The 16,308-nt window shown below is 42.1% G+C and overlaps 1 long non-coding RNA gene across 1 annotated transcript; it reads right to left on the bottom strand.

Moving 5' to 3' along the window:
* Positions 1 to 4,362: 4,362 nt before the first annotated feature.
* On the bottom strand, positions 4,363 to 15,025 carry LOC132207668 (uncharacterized). The gene is made up of 4 exons (XR_009443686.1): positions 14,953 to 15,025; positions 11,409 to 11,523; positions 9,842 to 9,956; positions 4,363 to 4,608 (listed from the first exon to the last, which is right to left on the bottom strand). It is a non-coding gene; the product is annotated as an uncharacterized LOC132207668 (long non-coding RNA).
* Between the last annotated feature and the right edge of the window lie 1,283 nt (positions 15,026 to 16,308).

Genomic DNA, 16,308 nt, shown 5'->3' with positions numbered 1-16,308 from the left:
CCGGTTAAGAAAAAATAGGCATATATTGGTTTAGACAGCTGGGATTGAGTGAATCCCTGGACGAACATAAGGGCAATAAGTATATATTTAGGAGGGAAACCACGAGTGCAAAAAAGGACATGGAATGGCTTTGGCAAGTGCGGTTAAAGAACATCCAAAGAGATTCTATAACAATAATAAGGGCAAAACAGTAATGAGGGAGATAGCAGAATCCTTTAAAGGTCAACAAGGCCGTCTGTGTGTGAAACCGCAGGAGATGGGAGAGATACTAAATGAATATTTCACATCAGTATTTCCCCTGGAGAAAGACATGGAAGCTCGGGAACCTGGGGAAATAAATAGTGATGTCCTGAAAACAGTCCATATCACGGAAGAAGTGCTGTAGGTTTTAAAATACATAAAGGTGGATAAGTCCCTGGGACCTGATCAAGTGTAACCCAGAACATTGTGGGAAACTCGGGTAAATTACTGGGCCCTTTGCTGAGGTATTTGAATCATCAAAAAACATGTGCGAGTTGCCAGCAGACTGGAGGTTGGCTAACGCGGTGCCATTATTTCAGAAAGGTGGTAAGAAAAAGTCAGGGAACTATAAGCTGGTGAGCCTGACTCCAGTGGTGGATAAGTTGTTGGAGGGGATCCTGAGGGACAGGATTTACATGTATTTGGAAAGGCAAGCATGACTACAGATGGTGAACATGGCTTTGTGCATGCGGAATTGTCTCTCACTAACTTGTTTGAGTATTTTATTTAAGAAGTAATGAAGAAGATTGTTGAAGGCGGAGCAGTGGATGTTGTTTATATGAACTTCAGTTAGGCATTCAACAAGGTACTGCATGGGTAGACTGCTCGTCAAGGTTAAATCTGTGGAAGACGGGGACAGCTCGCCATTTGGGCACAAAATTGGCTCAAAAGTAGGAGAAAGAGGGTGATAGAAGGTTCCTTTTCGGACTGAAGGCCTGTGACCATTGGTGTGCTACAAGGATTAATGCTGGCTCCACTGCTTTCTGTCATTTATGTAAATGGTTTGGATGTGAACAGAGGAAGTATGGTTAGTAGATATGTAGATGACACCGAAATTGGAGGTGCAGTGGACAGCGAAGAATGTTAACTTAGAGTACAACGTTGATCATTTGGGCCAGTGGGCCAAGGAGTGGCAAATGGAGTTTAATTTGGCTAAAGGTGAGGTACCGCATTTTGGAAAGTCAAATTCGGGCAGGACTTATACACTTAACAGTAAAGTCCTGGGGAGCGTTGCAGAACAAAGAGACATTGGGGTGTAGGTGCATTATTCTTTGAAAGTGCAGTCGCAGGTAGATAGGATAGTGAAGAGCGTGTTTGGTGTGCTTGCCTTTATTGCTCAGTGCATTGAGCAGAGGAGTTGGAAGGTCACGTTGCAGCTGTATAGGACATTGGTTAGGCCACTTTTGGAATACTGCATCCAATTCTGGTCTCTCTGCTAGAGGAAAGATGTGAAACTTGACACGATTCATATTCCTGTCATTACGAGGATTCATTAAAAGGATGTTGCCAGGTTTGGAGGGTTTGAGCTATCAGGAGGGGCTGGGGCTATTTTCCATGGAATGTCAAAGACTGAGGGGAGAGATTTTTTAAAAGCCATGATAGACATGGGGAGGGTGAATAGCCAAGGTCTTTTTTCCCAGAGGAGGGCAGTTGGAAACTACAGCGCACAGGTTTAAGGTGAGAGGAGAAAGATTTGAAAAGGACCTAAGGGGTCATGTTTTCACGCAGAGCATGTTGCATATATTGAACAAGCTGCCAGAAGAAGTTGTGGAAATGGGTACAATGACAGTTAAAAGGAATCTGGATGGGTATATAAATAGGAAGGTTTAGAGGAATATGGGCCAAATGCTGACAAAGTGGACTAGATCAGTTTTGGATATTTGGTTGGCATGGACAATTGGACCAAATGTTCTGTTTCAGTGCTGTAGAGCTCAATGACTCCATGAATACCAGAGACTCTGTAACCTCAGAACAAATTCCTCCTCGCCTCAGTCTTAGGCTGAGGTGTAGGACCTGTCAACTCTGTCCATTTCTTTTCTGCTTTTTGTCTCCCCTATTTTGGCTTCTTTCTTCTCGGTGATGTCCTGAATGTCCAGCCTCAGTGTAGGCCTGGCAAGGTGATCTGTCGGCTGACATGCCCTCAGCATGGACTTCTGGCCTTGAGGTGATTCCAGAGCAGTCTCCCGGCCTTGAGAGTCTCAAAGCGAAGCCCGGCATGGTTAGGAGTCAAGGCTCAGACTGGAGGCTCGGTGCCAGCGCGAACTGGGTTAAAAGGACTGACATTCTGAACTTTTTACTGATATTTTAAAATTTATTCCTGTGATCCATCATGGTGAATTTCTTGCTTTTGTTCGCACTTATTCCTCTGATCTATAATCCTGGAACTTTTCTTTCTTTATTTTTCTAATTGTCATTCTGACCATGAATTTGTACTTAAGAATCTTAACCTGGGTACCTCTGTACCGAAAATGGCCCAATATGTGGCATTTGAGTATATGTGACAATGAAGCTACTTCTCAGATTCAGTTCTAACATGGGACCTTATATTTGGAGACTATGCCCTCTGGTCCTATAGTCTCCCATGAAGGAAACATCCTTTCCACATTTACCCAGTCAAACCTCTTAAGAATCCTGTCCGATTCACTGAAATCACATCCTCATTTTTTAAAATTCCAGACAGTAGAGTCCCAATCTGTTTAGCCTTTGCTCATAAGGTGATCCCAACACAGTGGAGATCATCTCGTGAACCTTCTTTGTGCTGCCTCCAGTAAAATGATATCTTTTAAATAAGGGAGGAAAAACTGCTGGCAGAGTCCAAATGTGTCTCACCAGCACACCTCCCTTGTCTTCCCAAAATAAGGGCCAATATTTGATTAATCTTCGTGTTTACCTGCTGCATCTGTGTGCTAACTTCCTGTGTTTTGTGCACAAGGACCTCAACTGCCTTTATTGCAGATTTCTGCTGTTTTTTTTCTCCATTTGAATAAAACAACTCTTTTGTTCTTCCTTCCAAAACTAACAAATTTGCATTTTCCCACATTATACTGCATTTGTTTTTTGTCTATTCAGAGAGCAATATTTCATTGTGAACTGTGTGTACATCTCTCACAACCCACTTTTCTACTTATTTTTCTGTTTTCTGCAAATTCGGCCCAGGTACTTACACTTCATTGCCCCAAGTTATTTATATTTGTTGTAAACAGTTGCCGTCCCAGTACTGATCCCTGTGAAACTCCATTGGTCGCAGGTCACCAAGTTGGAAAAGAACCTCTAATTCCTGCTCACTGCTTCCTGGCTGTTGGCCAATTCTCCATCCATGTCACCTTATCACCTCCAACACAATGGTTTTTACTGTAAGGCTTAACCTTTTGTGAGGTACCTTGATGAACGCCTGCTCGAATTCCAAATATAACACATGTCCTGGTTCCCCCCTAACTGCTCTGGTTCAGCATTCTTCAAAAAAACTAATAGTCAGACATGATTTCTCTTTCATGGAGTCATGATGACTCTGTTTAATTAGATTATTGCTTTCCAAATGCACTGTTATTATTTCCTTAATGATTGATCCCAACACCTTTTCAACATTAAATGTTTGGCCTAAAGTTACCTGCCTTTTGCCTTCCTCTCTTTTTGAATAGGGGTGTCACAAAGGCAGTTTTCCAGATACTTCCCCAGAATCCAAAGATGAGGAAAACTACAACAGTACAGCCACTATTCCTGGAACTATCTCTTTTATCTGTACCACCAATGCTTGTGCCAGCACGAGTTGCCCCACAGCGCTGATGTGACAGTCACTGCAAAAACCATTATTCAACAGTCTTGCACAGAAACTCTTTGAAAGGGCATCAAGGCCAATGTGGCCTTTGCACTGAAGCTTGCATTTTACAAATGGCATGGGGTCAGTGATGCAAGTGAGTAGACGGATGTCAGAGGCCATTTTTAATGGAGGCACCTTTCCCACATATTGTAAACAAACTGTTCCAATCCTGGCAGAGCCATTATTTGTTCAACCCGTTTGTCCATCAGCTGCCCCCCCAGTAGAGATTTCCTGTGTGGTGCCAAGGTACCTGCCTTGCTCTCTAGGATTATGGCTGTCAATAACCCCAGATACATGGTTCGTGGAGGTGAGCTGTCAACACAAGTTGCTGATAGGAGGTTATATTTAGTGAAGCAGCACTAATTAGAGATGAAGTATACTCCCTCAGCCCAGAATTTGTCTTCTACTTCAAAAGAATGAAACAAAAGATTGCAATTTAAGCTTTTTAATTTAAAACAAATGTAAGAACATCAAAAACATTTACTGAACACTATTTTTAGAAACAAAACTTAGACAAAGAACTCAGATGATTTTCTCTTCTACCTGTGGCTGGTATTGTTGGCATAGCCTCGATGTTGAACCATTTTAATTTTAAAGTGGTTATGTGTAAATGTCTAATTAGTGAATCCTATGTCGAGCACCAAGTGATTTACAGGAGGAGAAGGAAATAATATACATACGACCTCTCAAAAATCAGGGCGGTGAGCTCTCTAATTCCCTCCCTCACCAGAGCTCATTGATTCATATTGCGAAGGAGGCTCGAACATTGCCTGTGGAAGAAAGGAATGCCAGAAATGTTAAAGTGCTTGTTGTTCCTGGTGTTAATTTATACATAGTGCAAATGTGAATTTGACAGAGACTCAAATACTGTTAAAAATTCCTGATATTTTGCTACTTTGAATGGATTTTTGTTTTGGATCCATTTGAAAAGTGAATATACATAACCAACACTGTCCTGCACGTGAGATGTGATTGCATGAAGATGAAAAGTTCAATGAATGAGTTTCAAATTGGCTGTTAACCAATGAGACCCACTTGAAACAATGACAGGTCTGAGTAATGGAACATAAGCAGATAAACTAGGAACAACAAGTGTATTTCAGTATTCATGTCTGAGGTGATCTGGTCCCCTGTGCATCTTTTAAATACCTTTTATCCCCAAAATGGTTTGCACTTTACAAATATATATTCTCTTACACGCGCGCGCATCTCACAATATAACCATTCAAAATAAATTCATTATAAAGCTGAGCATTAATTAAAGTCTCAAACAAGTGCAATACCACTGGCAATAATAAACAATGCTTTATTTCTTGCAGTTGCAGTGAGTTAAAAACATCAATGGGTTTTTAATCCAGAATTAGTTAAAGCCTCTGGAAACAAAAGGTTGGCTGGAGACTTTAAAGGCCGAGCCAAACAGGCCAGCTGAAGTACTCATCATCCCACCTAATGGTCTGGATAAATGGTTAGTTTGTTAGTTTTTTTTCCCTGAGATGGCTTGCACTTTACAGATATATCCTGTCATACACACACTCCCTCACTGTTATACTCTGACAGTTTCATTCAGTCTCACACTTACACACACAGTCTCACTCTCAATTTCTCACAGCCTGTTATAGTCGCTCACACACACTCAGTCAGTCTGACTCACACTTCACGCAGCCTCACTCACACTCAGTTTCACTCACAAATATGGACTCATTCACACACATGGACTGACTCCCTTCCCTCACACTCTCAAACAGTCTCATTTACATTCAGTCTCACACAGTATCACAAGCACAATCTCAAGGGTGGCACGGTGGCTCAGTGGTTAGCACTGCAGCCTCACAGCGCCAGGGACCCGGGTTCGATTCCAGCCTCTGGTGAGTGTCTGTGTGGAGTTTGTACATTCTCTCTGTGTCTGCGTGGGTTTCCTCTGGGTGCTCCGGTTTCCTCCCACAGTCCAGAGATGTACAGGCGAGGTGGATCGGCCGCGCTAAATTGCCCGTAGTGTTTGGGGGTGTGTGGGTTGTAGGGGGATGGGTCTGGGTGGGATGCTTCAAGGGGCAGTGTGGACTTGTGGGGTCAAAGGTCCTGTTTCCACACTGTAGGGAATCCAATCTAATCTCACACACTCTCACTCATACAGTATCACACTGACTTTGCAGCTTCAGTCACACGCATACACAGTCTCACTCTGACTTTTTCACTCACACACATGGTCTCAGTCCCACACATACAGTCTCATTCTCACTTCACACAGTCTCACACACGTAGTTTGACTCCCTCCCACACAGACACTCACATTGTGTCACACGCACAAACTCAGGCTCAATAACACACATGCCCAATTTTGACTCTCACGCACCAACTCAGTCTCACACACAGGCTGTCTCTGACACTCTTAGCCAGTCTCATTTGACTGCACAGTCTCACCCACACAGAGTCTCACCTGCGCACAGTCTCACTCGCACGCAGTCTCACCTGTACATAATCTCACTCGCACACAGTCTCACTCATAACGCTGTCTCACTCGCATGCAGTCCCACCCCGTACATAGTCTCACTCGCATGCAGTCTCACCCGTACATAGCCTCACTCGCACACAGTCTCACCCTCACACGGTCTTACTTGGAGGTTCAAACACACAGTATCACTCTGACTTCCCACGATTTCACTCTCACACACCTTGCCTCTCACACTCACATAGTCTCACTCATACACAATCTCACTCTGAGTTCACAGTCTCAATCACACATGGTCTTGTTCAAACTCACTCAATTACACATGCTCTCTCACTCATACATTCTCACACAATCTTATTCAGTCTGACTAATATTCAGTCTCACACTCAATCATACATTCTCAATTAATCTCACTGTGTCACTCAAACTCTCACTCACAGTCACACTCACATCGGATCACTCGCAGTCTCACGAACACAGTCTCACTCACACACAGCCTCTCTCACACACACATTCTTATTCACACACATGGCCTCACTCTCACAAATGCACGGTCTCATTCACATACAAATTCCTACTCTTTCTCTCTCGGTCTCACTCTGACTCACTCACACATGGGCCCACTCACAGACGGGCTCACTCACACACGGACCCACTCACACACGGACCCACTCACACACGGACCCACTCACACACGGACCCTCTCACACACGGACCCTCTCACACACGGACCCTCTCACACACAGTCCCACTCAGACTCTCTCACTCACACACATGTTCTTAGTCACACACATGTTTTCACTCTCACAAATGCATGGTCTCATTCACATACAAATTCCTACTCTCTCTCTCTCAGTCTCACTCTGACTCACTGACACACAGACTCACTCACTCACCCACAGACCCACTCACACACAGTCCCACTCAGACTCTCTCACTCACACATGTTCTTAGTCACACATATGGTCTCACTCTCACAAATGCATGGTTTCATTCACATACAAATCCCTAGTCTCGCTCTCTCAATCTAACTCTGACTCTCTCTCTCACAGTCTCACTCACACATATGGTCTCACTCACACACATGCTCTCACTCACAGTCTCACTCTGACTTCATACAGTCCCACTCTCTCACACCCACTCACAGAAACTCTCAGTATCACTCACATAATCTCACACTGACTGTCATTCAGTCTCACTCACACATACAGTCTTACTCTAACTTCACAGTCTCACTCTTACACACACTCACAGTCTCACTCACACGTCGCTTACTCTGACTCTCACTCACACAGTCTCATTCATATGTCCCACTATGGCACAATAATTTTATGTTAAATTGTTGTAAAATTGAACATTAAGTAAAAACAGTTAAGGTCTCAAACAAGTGCAATATGACTGGCAGTAATAAACAACTGTCGAAAATTTTGTCAAACATTAAGATTGACAAGTCGCCAGGCCCGGATCAGATTTGTCCTCGGCTGCTTTGGGAAGCGAGAAATGCAATTGCTTCGCCACTTGCGAAGATCTTTGCATCCTCGCTCTCCACTGGAGTCGTACCTGAGGACTGGAGAGAGGCAAATGTAATTCCTCTCTTCAAGAAAGGAAATAGGGAAATCCCCGGCAATTATAGACCGGTAAGTCTCACGTCTGTCATCTGCAAGGTGTTAGAAAGGATTCTGAGGGATAAGATTTATGACCATCTGGAAGAGCATGGCTTGATCAAATACAGTCAACACGGCTTTGTGAGGGGTAGGTCATGCCTTACAAACCTTATTGAGTTTTTTGAGGATGTGACTAGAAAAGTTGATGAGGGTCGAGCTGTGGATGTGGTGTATATGGACTTCAGTAAGGCATTTGATAAGGTTCCCCATGGTAGGCTCATTCAGAAGGTCAGGAGGAATGGGATACAGGGGAACTTAGCTGCTTGGATACAGAATTGGCTGGCCAACAGAAGACAGCGAGTGGTAGTAGAAGGAAAATATTCTGCCTGGAAGTCAGTGGTGAGTGGAGTTCCACAGGGCTCTGTCCTTGGGCCTCTACTGTTTGTAATTTTTATTAATGACTTGGACGAGGGGATTGAAGGATGGGCCAACAAGTTTGCAGACGACACAAAGGTCGGAGGTGTCGTTGACAGTGTAGAGGGCTGTTGTAGGCTGCAGCGGGACATTGACAGGATGCAGAGATGGGCTGAGAGGTGGCAGATGGAGTTCAACCTGGATAAATGCGAGGTGATGCATTTTGGAAGGTCGAATTTGAAAGCTGAGTACAGGATTAAGGATAGGATTCTTGGCAGCGTGGAGGAACAGAGGGATCTTGGTGTGCAGATACATAGATCCCTTAAAATGGCCACCCAAGTGGACAGGGTTGTTAAGAAAGCATATGGTGTTTTGGCTTTCATTAACAGGGGGATTGAGTTTAAGAGTCGTGAGATCTTGTTGCAGCTCTATAAAACTTTGGTTAGACCGCACTTGGAATACTGCATCCAGTTCTGGGCACCCTATTATAGGAAAGATGTGGATGCTTTGGAGAGGGTTCAGAGGAGGTTTACCAGGATGCTGCCTGGACTGGAGGGCTTATCTTATGAAGAGAGGTTGACTGAGCTCGGTCTCTTTTCATTGGAGAAAAGGAGGAGGAGAGGGGACCTAATTGAGGTATACAAGATAATGAGAGGCATAGATAGAGTTGATAGCCAGAGACTATTTCCCAGGGCAGAAATGGCTAGCACGAGGGGTCATAGTTTTAAGCTGTTTGGAGGAAAGTATAGAGGGGATGTCAGAGGCAGGTTCTTTACGCAGAGAGTTGTGGGAGCATGGAATGCGTTGCCAGCAGCAGTTGTGGAAGCAAGGTCATTGGGGTCATTTAAGAGACTGCTGGGCATGTATATGGTCACAGAAATTTGAGGGTGCATACATGAGGATCAATGGTCGGCACAACATTGTGGGCTGAAGGGCCTGTTCTGTGCTGTTCTATGTTCTATGTTCTAACTCTATTATTTCTTGTAGTTGCCCTTTGTTGAAGGCATGTCAATGGCATTCTCTCCAAATTAGTTTAAGCCACTGGAGAAATAAAAATATTGAAGGCAGGAATGGAGTGCTGAAGAGTTTAAAGGCCAAACCAAACACTTCAGTTGAAGTATTCATCATCCTGCCATTGGCTGAACAAATGGCTGGTTTGCTTTTTAACCAAACAACCATTGAGGAACCCAGGCAAATTCAATCACAATTGGTCAACAAGATTGATACGTAAAAGATTCTTTTTCTCATCCAACCAATTGATACATGACTGTGATGTTCATAGAAGACAGGTGGCAAGGTTCAATTCTCCAGCGTTCCAGGAAAAATAGCTGATGTGCAAGATGTTTGAAAAGGACAAACAAGCACTGGACTCAAAAGTTAATGTTAAGCAATTGTCTGAAGTCAAGTCACTCTCTCCAAATTGTCCAATAATTTAAAGTAGAAAACTGCCAAAGTAATTTATTCATATATTGCAGGGTTTTTGATACTGAGCAGAGATTTTAGATCCAACAGAGTCCCATGAAACATTATGTTCCTTACAGCTAAAACTTGCATAGACATGAAGATCTTCTTTCGGTGAATCTCAGGATGAAGTCATGATTCACTTTCTTGTCCATTGCATAATACAGGATGGCATCGGCCGGAAGTATGAGCACTGAAAAAGCAGAGGGAAAGCACATTATTATTCACACGTGTTTTCATCACATTAATTGTGCACAGGTCCAACTGCTTCCTGGGTACGGAAATATCAATGGCTGGGAGGAACAGAACGAATGTACTGCAAGGATTCAGAACGTATTACAAAACACAAGAGAAAATCTTGGAGTTATACTAAATTAGGTAAACTCAACAATTAAGAACCATTGTATCTGAGACCCATTCTCAGGACGAGCATTGTTGGTCAAGACTAAAATCCATTTCAAACCTCTCACTGTCCGATGGCACATGCCTTCTTCATGACAGTTTGTACAATTGAGTGGCTTTATTAGGCCAGATATGAGGCTGTGAAGAGTCAGCATACAGTAGCCCAGGTAAAGATGTCAGATTTTCCTTACTACAGAACAATGCAAAACCCCAATTGATTCACGAATGACCCAGCAGCTACATGGTCACTTCTGCTGATACCAGCATCAAACACAAAAAGGTGCAGTGTGATCAATGCGAAAACACTGAGAAAAGCTATCCTCTCCTTCAGCATTGGATTAGAATCTAGAAAATAACACCACTGAGGGCACCTAAATCAAACACGAGTTAGTGATCCAGTGAATGGCCATTTTCTGAGGGCGATGATGGATGCAGAATAAATGCCAGCTTTGTTAGTGAGACTTACATCCAGGGAACTGATTTTTCTTTTCTGTGAAATCTGACAGGGATAGCATGCTGCAAAGGCATTGGGACCCTTCATTTTCAGAATGCATTCTGCTTAACACAGCCTGGATGGCACGTTTTAAACCACAGCAGAATGAAACCCATGAGTCCTCGTTTCTACTTTTCACCAGGAAATGGTTGGGGGAGGGTTGCTACAGATTAGCAACTTGACAGCAGTGATCCCACCCATATTTCTGGTCTCTCAGCCACGGGCCAAAAAGAGGGGAAGAACAGATTAATTTCAGCAAAAGGAAACATTTATTTTGGAATAACCAGTTAAAATAAGAATGAACAAAGCAGAACAATGTGCTGACAATGCGAATAATTCAGGATTTAATGCCACACCCAAATCCTGATGTACATCCTTCATTCAATATGGCTTTAGGTAGTTTTACAAAAGGGCTACTGGACTCCAAACACTAACCCTGACTTCTCTCTACAAGTGCTGCTACTGCTGCTGTGCTTTCTGATTTCCAGCATTTGTGGTTCTTTGTTCTGATTTGGCTTTAGGGCAATCTGATGAAATAATGTGCTTTTATTAGGTGCAGGTATTAGTTGTTTATTGGCTTTACATTCTTCAGAGTTGAATCCTGCTGAACATGCTTGGATATGTTCAATGATATAAATTTAGATATCTGCAGCTTTTTGGTGAAATCAAAAGAAAATATCAATTCCCTTGCAGTGGTTATGCTGTTCAGAAATAGATTTAACTTAAATTGAAGCAATTTCCACTGCTCACCTTTATTTGATTCAATGATCTGTACTAGATCAAATTCCTGAGGATGCTCGGGTTCAAATTTGAGCGCGGTCATAGCTTTGTTGAGAACTTCAGATACACGATCTTGATTAGTCACCTAATTAAAACAACATTCACTTTCCATTAATGCATTAGACACACACACCAAATGAAATATATAATGCCTCAATTTCCAAAGGGCTTATAAATATAGCTGCTTTCACCCAGAAAACTAATTGGGACATTACACTGAAAGTTGTAAAAGTTACATTAATGAAATAACATCTGGTAGGACTGTTATTGTAAAATCTGCATTCGATGCTCCATAACACAGTTACTGTGAACTGTAAAGGTTGGAATTTGAATGGAAACAGAGCCCAGTGATCAGGTTTACTTATACACACAGTTTGAAACAAGTAACTAATGACAAAATTCATAATTTAAATAATCCACTTCCATCCCCTCCCACCCAAAACCCCCATACCATTTGACATAATGGGAACTGCAGATGCTGGAGAGTCCGAGATAACAAAATGTGGAGCTGGATGAACACAGCAGGCCAAGCAGCATCTCAGGAGCACAAAAGCTGATGTTTCGGGCACAGACCCTTCAACAGAAAAGCTTTGTTTCAAGGCTGAAGAGATTACAAGAGAGTTGCAGTGGGAGAGAGATCCACTGAGGTTTTTCCGGAGAGAGGAGGGTAACTTCTTCAGGTTAGGTATCCCTGGAAGAGGCTTCACAATGAGGTTAAAATTGTATCAGAGATAATGGGAACTGCAGATGCTGGAGAATCCAAGATAACAAAGTGTGGAGCTGGATGAACACAGCAGGTCAAGAAGCATCTTTGGAGCACAAAAGCTGATGTTTCAGGCCTAGACCCTTCATCAGAAAAGGGTCTAGGCCTGAAAGGCCAGGCTGTGTGCTCCTGAGATGCTCTGCTGCTTGGCCTGCTGTGTTCATCCAGCTTCCCACTTTGTTACCCCCATACCATTTGCCTGCTTTTAACATTTATTGTCATTACAGCAAATGGCTCAATGTTGTTTGTGAAGTCTGCCATTTCCTAATGTTATGCTCATTCATATAAATTATTCATAAAATTGCTTTAACAGTTTGAAACATTTAGCAATTTGTGATTTGAAGACAGTGCAAATATTTAATATTCAATCATAATGTGGCTGTACAGGAATAATATTTGATAGGCAGGATATTGAGAAGACCAGTTTTTTGGGCAATTGTCTGCTTTTGTTTAATTCTGTGTTATATTTGGAGAATGCTTATCTCAGCTCAAGTTTGAGCAATGACCTGGAAGATGAAATGCACCAGCAAATTTTCTGTTTCTTCTGGAGAAGTGCAATGTTTTCTGGTTGAGTAAACTCACACTTAATTCTACTTTAATTTTGCTATAGTTCATGGCTAAAAAAATTACTTTTGCCACCCAGTCAAAAGCAAAGATCATATTAAATATATTAATGGATAGCAAATCTGAAAAATCCAAAAAATGTAGTGAAATTAAATTCCTGAGGAAGTGGCAGATGTAGACACAATTACAATGTTTAAAAGACATTTGAATAAGTACATAAATAGGAAAGGTTTGGGGGGATATTTTGTTCGGTACGTCTCGACAATTCTATAAGTGGTAGAGTCAAATATTACACAACTAGAGATTAGATGAACTACATTATCTTTCTAAAGAAGGGTCTAGGCCCGAAACGTCAGCCTTCCTGCTCCTCTGATGCTGCTTGGCCTGCACTGTTCATCCAGCTCGACACCTTGTTATTTTACATTAACTAACATCCCCAAAAGTGATCTTTTTTGAATAACCAATACCTTTTCCACTCTGTATGCTCAGACTTTAAATGATTAATCACTAATTTTAGTGATTCATTGGTGATAAATTGGATTTTCTAAATTATGTTCGAAGAAGTGCCACACAAGTGTGCAAGCAAAATTGAAGCCTGTGGAATGAAATGGGCAGTGGCAGTATAGACACAAAATTGGGTAAGGATTAGAACATAGAATCATGAAGAACAGTCATTTGCTCAGGCTAACTAAAGTAAATGAGGGAAACTGTTTACTGGTCCTTCTGGCACTATGTACCAAGGTCAAAATCTAAGGTCATTGGTGGGGAGAAAAAGCAAAAACAAAAAGGAATCCTGCTTTTTCCAAACCGCAATATCCGAATAGGTGGTTAAAGCACATTAAATTACTTTCTAAAGACAACTGAATAATTACATGGAGCTAAATTTGCAGGGCAGGGCTAAAAAGGGCAATGGTGGTTGTGGTGGGGGAGATGGGTGGCGAATTAGGCTACTTCTCACTGAGATTTAACACAGACACAATAAGTCAAGCTTTCTTTATGCTTTGTGATAACATTCCACGATTCTCGAGTTGGCCTCTCATGGCTGTATTAGTTGGCAACAATTTGTTGCACATTCATCAGGAGACATTTTCGTCATTTTGGTTGGGAATTTTGTTTTCTGTGTTTCATAGATGTTCAATTTAAACAAGCTGTTTGCCATTTGCTTATCCAAATTCTGCCTCAGATCTTAGGCTGGTTCTGCCCCATCTCCAACTCACTGACAAGCTAACAAATGTTCTCTTCACCAGAGTAAAGAGGCGCTGTTTGTTAACAATATTTAAACACGAGAAGCAATTTCCACACATCACACTGACCTCTGTGGAGGCACAATCAGAGTACGACTGATCCTGTCAAGGAAAATGCATGATCAAACAAAACAATCTATGTGCCTTCTAATTTGGCCAATATTCCTTCGGCTTCCCTGAACTAGCCAGTAGGCAATTATTCTGTTTTGGATTGCACTCTTGCTATTGGAACGCTTTGCCTGCAACGGTAGTAGATTCACCAACTTTAGGTACATTTAAGTCGTCATTGGACAAGCATATGGACGTACATGGAATAGTGTAGGTTAGATGGGCTTCAGATTGGTATGACAGGTCGGCACAACATTGAAGGCCGAAGGGCCTGTACTGTGCTGTAATGTTCTATGTTCTTCTCCAACCCATTTTTGATGTGTTTTCTTCCATGCACCAGCCTTTTAAATTTCACATGAGCCAAAGCCAGGAAAGAAATATTCAATATCTCTGTTAATATTACTCGATTAGTTTACAGATGGACCAAAGTGCCTGTGGTCAGCTAACTGAAGATCTGGTACCTCCTTGCTGATTTATTGTACAGTTAATGGTGCGTGTTAATTTGTGATATTTCCTCTTCAATAGTTATCAGCCAGTCCCCAAAATGCGGCAACAGAGTGCTGCACCTTGCCATGTACACTTAAAGGAGAAATGCAAGGAAAATGTGTTCAGGCCTAAAACCTAAACATTGCGACTGCATTACAAAACAGGATCAAAATGATGGTCAAAGCACTCTCATAGAGCAAAAAAGGCTTCAGCAATGTGGAAAATACACACTGAATATGACTGCATGGCAACAAATAATTGGGATAAAAATTCCTCTTGCGATACTGGCAGAGAGCAATGGCAATTATTTGGACCGAGCATGACGACAGCAAACAGTCCAGGGACTTACCAAAATAGTTTTGAATTCTTGTGCTCTGTCCTCCTCTAATCTGACTCGGATGAGGCAGCTTTTCTCATTCTGGTGGTTGTCCCTCCGACGTGTTGCACACCAGCAGCTGCCCAAACCCGCACGCCTACCAGACTTGGCTTTGTCATAATTTGATTTTGCTGGTGCACCACTGTTGGATAAACCTCCACAGGAGGCAGTATCCACGGATTTTAATGACTGTGGAATAATTATTTTGTTTAAGAAAACGTTTGTCAATTGTTGCATATTAGATACTTCCCCCTTTCCAGTTATATTTATTATGACACAAAATATGCTCTCCTGCTGCCCATAAAGGTGAAGGCATTCTGTGCAGGACAGCTTAATTGTAAGAACATGAAGTTGCACATGAATTCTTGGTTGTTGCTGTCTTGTGAAATATTTAACTTGCAGTTCTTTCCTCTACCAGTAAAGATCACTTCTGAGGAATTATACTCCCGCTTGTGTTTACTAGCTGTTCAGTCAACATCAACAATTCAGTACTTAGCATGCCCATAAATTACTAATTAGTTTCCTTCAGCACAATAACATTGTGGTCATTTCACTTGACCATGTAAACTGCTGCTTCAATTCTAAGTTTGTCAGATAAACCCTTTGGGGTTTCAGTTTGCACTCAGTATGTGAACATGCTTACATAAATATTTATTTGCCCACTTCACCCTGCTACGCACAGAAATCTTGAATACAACTACACTGTTTGAAGTTAAAACACACATTTATGAAGTGCGGGTGACTGCGAATGGGCCAACCAGTGCATTGTGCAGGTCAGAATGTGTGCGGCACAGCACCACTGGCAGAAAGAAAGAGAGAGATAGCAACAGCAAACCACATACAGCAGAGAACTAAAGAAACCAGAAGTAAAATCATCCAAGTCACTGCAGCTCTCAGTTTATGATTAATATACAGGAAGTCACAACACTAAACAGGAGAATCCATAAAAAGGAAGAGGGTATTTTGAAACAAAGAAATACCACTCCAAAACACCTAAATGGGACCTAATAATACTTAGCCCAATTCTTAGGGGAATACATTATGAAAATATCCCTGGGACAAGTCCTAGACATATTCTGTAAACAATAACCATAACACAACTTTGATAATCTCCCAAGATACAATGGTCTTCAGCAGAGAATGCACTAATCAACAGCTCAAAGCCCAAATATTGAAGAAAAACAAAACGTGCAGTCACGAGGACTCCATGCAGAGAGCTACATTACTTTGTTGCAATTGCTGGATCAAGACCTATCCAACATACTCCAAATACTGTTTTTGTGGGCAGTGCGCTTCAAGCTGCGACAGATGTACCCCATGCACTAAAAT

Source organism: Stegostoma tigrinum, unplaced genomic scaffold (assembly GCF_030684315.1).
Source record: "Stegostoma tigrinum isolate sSteTig4 unplaced genomic scaffold, sSteTig4.hap1 scaffold_120, whole genome shotgun sequence".
NCBI lineage: Eukaryota > Metazoa > Chordata > Chondrichthyes > Orectolobiformes > Stegostomatidae > Stegostoma > Stegostoma tigrinum.
Note: the sequence above shows the minus strand (reverse complement) of the source record. Positions and strands in the feature narration are given on the sequence as shown.